The sequence below is a fragment of the Salmo salar genome, chromosome 04, assembly GCF_965601325.2.
Source record: "Salmo salar chromosome 04, fSalSal1, whole genome shotgun sequence".
In the NCBI taxonomy this organism is placed as follows: domain Eukaryota; kingdom Metazoa; phylum Chordata; class Actinopteri; order Salmoniformes; family Salmonidae; genus Salmo; species Salmo salar.
The window spans coordinates 10,589,080-10,596,606 of NC_138294.1; positions in this window are offsets into that span (position 1 = coordinate 10,589,080).

Sequence of the window (7,527 nt, forward strand, 5' to 3'; positions counted from 1 at the left end):
TTGATCTACTGCCAGTTCCTTAGTTTGCAAGGTAACAGAGGGGTCGTGTCTACTGTCTGAAAGGCACTCAATGAACGTAACTGACTTAACCTCTTGGGGCTAGGTGGGACGCTAGCGTGCCACCTGTGGTGCACTCCATCAACAGCAGGTGCATTTCAAGAGCGGCAAATTTGAATCCAAATAAATGTCAAAATTCAAATTTTTCAAAAATACAACTATGTTACACCATTTGAAAGATAAACATCTCCTTAATCTAACCACGTTTTACGATTTCAAAAAGGTTTTACGGCGAAAGCATAAATTTAGAGTATGTTAGGACAGTACATTTACAAGAGTTGTGTGTAATGTTTTGTCAAGTCAAAGACAGGGTCACCAAAACCATAAAACCAGCTAAAATGATACACTAACCTTTTACAATCTCCATCAGATGACACTCCTAGGACATTATGTTAGACAATGCATGCATTTTTAGTTCTATCAAGTTCATATTTATATACAAAAACAGTGTTTTACTATGGCATTGATGTTGAGGAAATCGTTTCCCTCCAATAACCGGCAGTCAAGTCAGCGTCACAAATTAAATAATTAAAATTAGAAAACATTGGTAAAATATTATATTGTCATTTAAAGAATTATAGATTTACATCTTTTGAACGCAATCAACTTGCCAGATTTAAAAATAACCTTACTGGGAAATCACACTTTGCAATAATCTGAGCACTGTGCCCAGAAAAATACGCGTTGCGATACAGACTAGACGTCATGTTGGGGAGATCTAAAATCGAAAATACTATGTAAATAATCCATTACCTTTGATTCTCTTCATCAGATGTCACTTCCAGGTATCACAGGTCCATAACGAATGTAGTTTTGTTCAAAAAAGCTCATCATTTATGTCCAAAAATCTCCGTCTCGTTAGCACATGATGTAAGCCAGCCGGACTTCTCGTCATGAACGAGGGGAAAAAATATATTTCCGTTCGTTCAAACATGTCAAACGTTGTATAGCATAAATCATTAGGGCCTTTTTTAACCAGAACATGAATAATATTCAAGGTGGACGAATGCATAGCCTTTTATAACGTATTGGAACGAGGGTACCCAACATGAAGTAGCGCGCCAGGTGTCTAATGGGACATCACCGTTCCATGGCTCTTGTTCGGTCAGATCTCCCTCCAGAAGACTCAAAACACTTTGTAAAGGCTGGTGACATCTAGTGGAAGCAATAGGAAGTGCCAAAATATTCCTAAACCCCTGTGTTTTTCAATGGGATAGGTTTAAAGTCAATACAACACATCAGGTATCCACTTCCTGTCAGAAAATGTCTCAGGGTTTTGCCTGCCAAATGAGTTCTGTTATACTCACAGACACCATTCAAACAGTTTTGGAAACTTTAGAGTGTTTTCTATCCATATATAATAAGTATATGCATATTCTAGTTACTGGGTAGGATTAGTAACCAGATTAAATCGGGTACATTTTTTTTATCCAGACGTGCAAATGCCCAACATGACGTCTAGTCTGTATCGCAACGCGTATTTTTCTGGGCGCAGTGCTCAGATTATTGCAAAGTGTGATTTCCCAGTAAGGTTATTTTTAAATCTGGCAAGTTGATTGCGTTCAAGAGATGTAAATCTATAATTCTTTAAATGACAATATAATATTTTACCAATGTTTTCTAATTTTAATTATTTAATTTGTGACGCTGACTTGACTGCCGGTTATTGGAGGGAAACGATTTCCTCAACATCAATGCCATAGTAAAACGCTGTTTTTGGATATAAATATGAACTTGATAGAACTAAAAATGCATGCATTGTCTAACATAATGTCCTAGGAGTGTCATCTGATGGAGATTGTAAAAGGTTAGTGCATCATTTTAGCTGGTTTTGTGGTTTTGGTGACCCTGTCTTTGAATTGACAAAACATTACACACAACTCTTGTAAATGTACTGTCCTAACATACTCTAAATTTATGCTTTCGCCGTAAAACCTTTTTGAAATCGTAAAACGTGGTTAGATTAAGGAGATGTTTATCTTTCAAAGGGTGTAAAATAGTTGTATGTTTGAAAAATTGGAATTTTTACATTTATTTGGATTCAAATTTGCCGCTCTTGAAATGCACCTGCTGTTGATGGAGTGCACCACGGGTGGCACGCTAGCGTCCCACCTAGCCCATAGAGGTTAAGGTTCAGGCTATGGTTTGAGGAAGTATTAAAACCAAATAATATAAAATGGAACGCCATTACCATCAACTATAATCGTTTTTCTCGTGTTTTGCTGGAGCATTTTGAAGTGGCGTGGTGCAGTGGTCTGAGCAGCACGTTTCAGCTCCGAGCACTACGAGTTTGTACCCAGTGCTGGGTAATCATATTTGTTTTGGAGTGTCAATGAAGGAATATAGTGATGTTCTTATGACCTGTTCAAACGTTCGAAAACGCTGTCTATTTCAAGTGACCAGACTGGTGCAAGCATCTCTCTATTCACATCCTAGAGTGACACACACACACACACACACACACACACACACACACACACACACACACACACACACACACACACACACACACACACACACACACACACACACACACACACACACACACACACACACACACACACACACACACACAGACCCTATTTACTTTGTAGGAGTGAGGTACATGGACACCACCAACCCCATAGCACAGAGTTTATTGGAGTGTGTGTGTGTTTGAGTGTGTGTTTTGCGTACACGTGTCAGTGTGTGTGTCTGCTGGCATTCACGTGGGTATGAGGTCTATTCACCTACTCTGAATAGACCTCTGATTTAAACAGGACAATGGTACGAACGTCTCCCTTTTACATCCTAGTGAGATAGAAACACACACAGACACACACACACACACACACACACACACACACACACACACACACACACACACACACACACACACACACACACACACACACACACACACACACACACACACACACACACACACACACACACACACAGACACACACACACACACACACACACACAAATCCTATCCTTTTTGTTGGATTGAGGTACACCACCAATCCAATAGCCCAGTACTCCTATGTGCATTGTGTCAGGAGCATGGTAATCATAACTACTATATTCATACTGATGGGAGAGTGCTAATATCATACATTTTTCTGTATGCGTGTTTTATTCCTTAAAGAGTGGGAGCTCCATTGTGAGGCATAAAAGAGACACTCTTAATCACTCTCTAGCTCACACACAAACACACAAACACACACACACACACAGACACACACACACACACAGGCACACACACACACAGACACACACACAAGCTTTGCTTCGCCTCAGCGCTCTGATCAAGCGAACGCAAGCAGGATGAGAGTGATGGAGAGCTGTGCTTTTGTATAATGACACAGAGAAAACTCAGCATACACACACACAGAGAGGGAAACACACGCGCACACACAAACACACACGCGCACACACACACGCGCACACACACACGAAGCCACACACACACACACACACACACACACACACACACACACACACACACACACACACACACACACACACACACACACACACACACACGAAGACACACACACAGACACACACACACACATTTCCAGGTGAGGCTCTGGCAGACGATTGATAGCAGCAGATGAACAGAAGGGAACACGTTGTCATTGTCGTCCCATAGACTGTATGAGAGAATGACAAGACTTAATGTATATATGTTCTACAGATACAGTGGGGGAAAAAAGTATTTGATCCCCTGCTGATTTTGTACATTTGCCCACTTACAAAGAAATGATCAGTCTATCATTTTAATAGTAGGTTTATTTGAACAGTGAGAGACAGAATAACAAAAATGTTATGAAATTATTTGCATTTTAATGAGGGAAATAAGTATTTGACCCCTCTGCAAAACATGACTTAGTACTTGGTGGCAAAACCCTTGTTGGCAATCACAGAGGTCAGACGTTTCTTGTAGTTGGCCACCAGGTTTGCACACATCTCAGGAGGGATTTTGTCCCACTCCTCTTTGCAGATCTTCTCCAAGTCATTAAGGTTTCGAGGCTGACGTTTGGCAACTCGAACCTTCAGCTCCCTCCACAGATTTTCTATGGGATTAAGGTCTGGAGACTGGCTATGCCACTCCAGGACCTTAATGTGCTTCTTCTTGAGCCACTCCTTTGTTACCTTGGCCGTGTGTTTTGGGTCATTGTCCAGTTGTCCTCTGAATCATTCAGATGTTCATTGGCAAACTTTAGACGGGCATGTATATGTATTCTTGAGCAGGGGAACCGTGCGGCCGCTGCAGGATTTCAGTCCTTCACGGCATAGTGTGTTACCAATTGTTTTCTTGGTGACTATGGTCCCAGCTGCCTTGAGATCATTGACAAGATCCTCCCTTGTAGTTCTGGGATGATTCCTCACTGTTCTCATGATCATTGCAACCCCTCGAGGTGAGATCTTGCATGGAGCCCCAGGCTGAGGGATATTGACAGTTATTTTGTGTTTCTTCCATTTGCGAATAATCACACCAAATGTTGTCACCTTCTCACCAAGCTGCTTGGCGATGGTCTTGTAGCCCATTCCAGCCTTGTGTAGGTCTACAATCTTGTCCCTGACATCCTTGGAGAGCTCTTTGGTCTTGGCCATGGTGGAGAGTTTGGAATCTCATTTATTGATTGCTTCTGTGGACAGGTGTCTTTTTTACAGGTATCTGTCACGTCCTGACCAGCAGAGGGCGTAATTGTATTAGTTTTGGTCAGGACGTGGCAGAGTTTTGTGTTATGTGTTAGTTAATTGGGGTTGGACTCCCAATTGAAGGCAGGTGTGTTGAGTTGCCTTTGATTGGGAGTCCTATATAGTAGTGTGTGTTTTTCCTTGGGGTTGTGGGTAATTGTTTCTGTTCAGTGTGTTATGCTGTCAGTACTGTTTAGCTGTCGGTTGTTTATTGTTTTGTAAGTGTATAGTGTTCCGTTTTGAATTAAAAATTATGAACACTAACTCCGCTGCACCTTGGTCCACTTCTCTCCATGACGACAGCCTTTACAGAATTACCCACCCCCAAAGGACCAAGCAGCGGAGGAGGAAGGAGCAGCAACAGGAGTACAGCGTTATGGACTCGTGGACATGGGAGGATATCCTGAACGGCAAGGGATCCTACACATGGGCGGAGATCCTGGCTGGAAGGGATCGCCTCCCATGGGAACAGGTGGAGGCACTCAGAAGAGCGGAGGCAGGAGGACAGAAGAACCAACGGCAGCGGTATGAGGGAACACGGCTGGGTAGGAAGCCCGAGAGGCACCCCCAATAAAAAAAAATTGGGGGGGCACACGGGTAGTTTGGCTAGGCCAAGGAAGAGCTGTAAGCCAGCTACCCGTGATTACATGGAGGTGCGTATGAGGTGGAGGGCGCCATGTTTCGCTGAGGTGCGCACTATCTCGTCGAGACGCACGCACAGCCCAGTCTGCCCTGTACCAGCGCCCCACAGGTGCCAGGGCGAAGTGAGCATCGAGCCTGAAGGGGTGATGCCAACCCTGCGCTCAAGACCGCCAGGGCGCCTCTACGGTCCGGTGTTTCCCGCTATACGCACTAGCATTGAAGTGCGTGTCTCCAGGCTGGCACGTCCAGTACCAGCCCCACGCATCAGGCGTCTAGTGCGTCAGCCCAGCCTCGCCAGTCAGGAGCTGCCAGAGCTGCCCGCCAGTCAAGAGTTGCCAGAGCTGCCCATCAGTCAAGAGTCGCCAGACCTGCCCGCCAGTCAAGAGTCGCCAGAGCTGCCCGCCAGTCAAGAGTCGCCAGAGCTGCCCGCCAGTCAGGAGTCACCAGAGCTGCCTGCCAGTCAGGAATCGCCAGAGCCGCCCGCCAGTAAGGAGTCGCCAGAGCCGCCCGCCAGTCAGGAGTCGCCAGAGTGGCCCGTCTGCCCGGATCAGCCAGAGTGGCCCGACTGCCCGGATCAGCCAGAGTGGCCCGACTGCCCGGATCAGCCAGAGTGGCCCGACTGCCCGGATCAGCCAGAGTGGCCCGACTGCCCGGATCAGCCAGAGTGGCCCGACTGCCCGGAGCTGGTCAGAGTGGCCCGACTGCCCGGAGCTGCCAGAGTGGCCCGACTGCCCGGATCTGCCAGATTTTCCCGACTGCCCGGAGCAGCCAGGGTGGCCCGCCTGCCCGGATCTGCCAGGGTGCCCTGTCTGTCCTCCGGCCCAGCCCGAGTGGCCCGCCTGTCCTCCGGCCCAACCCGAGTGGCCCTCATGTCCTCCGGCCCAGCCCAAGTGGCCCGCCTGTCCTCCGGCCCAACCCAGAGTGGTCCGCCTGTCCTTAAGCCCAGCCAGAGTGGTCCGTCTGCCAGGGTCAGCCCGAGTGGCCCGTCTGTCCGGCGCAGCTATCGGCGCCACCGAAGTGGGCGACGCCGAAGGTGGATCGAGGTTCACGTCCCGCACCTGAGCCACCTCCAGGATAGGTGGGTTGGGGAGGGAGGGTGTAGCACAGTGCCATTGTTGATGGCAGCCACCCTCCCTTCCCTCCCTTCCCTCCCTTATTGTTTAGGGGGTATTGTTTATTGGTTTTGTTGGGGATTTTTTGTGTTTTCTTTTTTAAGGTGCATTCCGGGGTCTGCACCTTGAGGGGGGGGGGGTACTGTCACGTCCTGACCAGCAGAGGGCATAATTGTTTTAGTTTTGGTCAGGACGTGGCAGAGTTTTGTGTTATGTGTTAGTTAATTGGGGTTGGACTCCCAATTGAAGGCAGGTGTGTTGAGTTGCCTTTGATTGGGAGTCCTATATAGTAGTGTGTGTCTTTCCTTGGGGTTGTGGGTAATTGTTTCTGTTCAGTGTGTTATGCTGTCAGTACTGTTTAGCTGTCGGTTGTTTATTGTTTTGTAAGTGTATAGTGTTCCGTTTTGAATTAAAAATTATGAACACTAACTCCGCTGCACCTTGGTCCACTTCTCTCCATGACGACAGCCTTTACAGTAACAAGCTGCGGTTAGGAGCACTCCCTTTAAAAGACAGTCGTTGTTTTCCATCTCAACAGTAACCTGAAGTTAAAAGACAGTCGTTGTTTTCCATCTCAACAATAACCTGAAGTTAAGACAGTCGTTGTTTTCCATCTCCAACAGTAACCTGAAGCTAAAAGACAGTCATTGTTTTCCATCTCCAACAGTAACCTGAAGTTAAGACAGTCGTTGTTTTCCATCTCAACAGTTACCTGAAGTTAAAAGACAGTCATTGTTTTCCATCTGAACAGTTACCTGAAGTTAAAAGACAGTCGTTGTTTTCCATCTCAACAGTAACCTGAAGTTAAAAGACAGTCGTTGTTTTCCATCTCAACAGTAACCTGAAGTTAAAAGACAGTCGTTGTTTTCCATCTCAACAGTAACCTGAAGTTAAAAGACAGTCGTTGTTTTCCATCTCAACAGTAACCTGAAGTTAAAAGACAGTCGTTGTTTTCCATCTCAACAGTAACCTGAAGTTAAAAGACAGTCGTTGTTTTCCATCTCAACAGTAACCTGAAGTTAAAAGA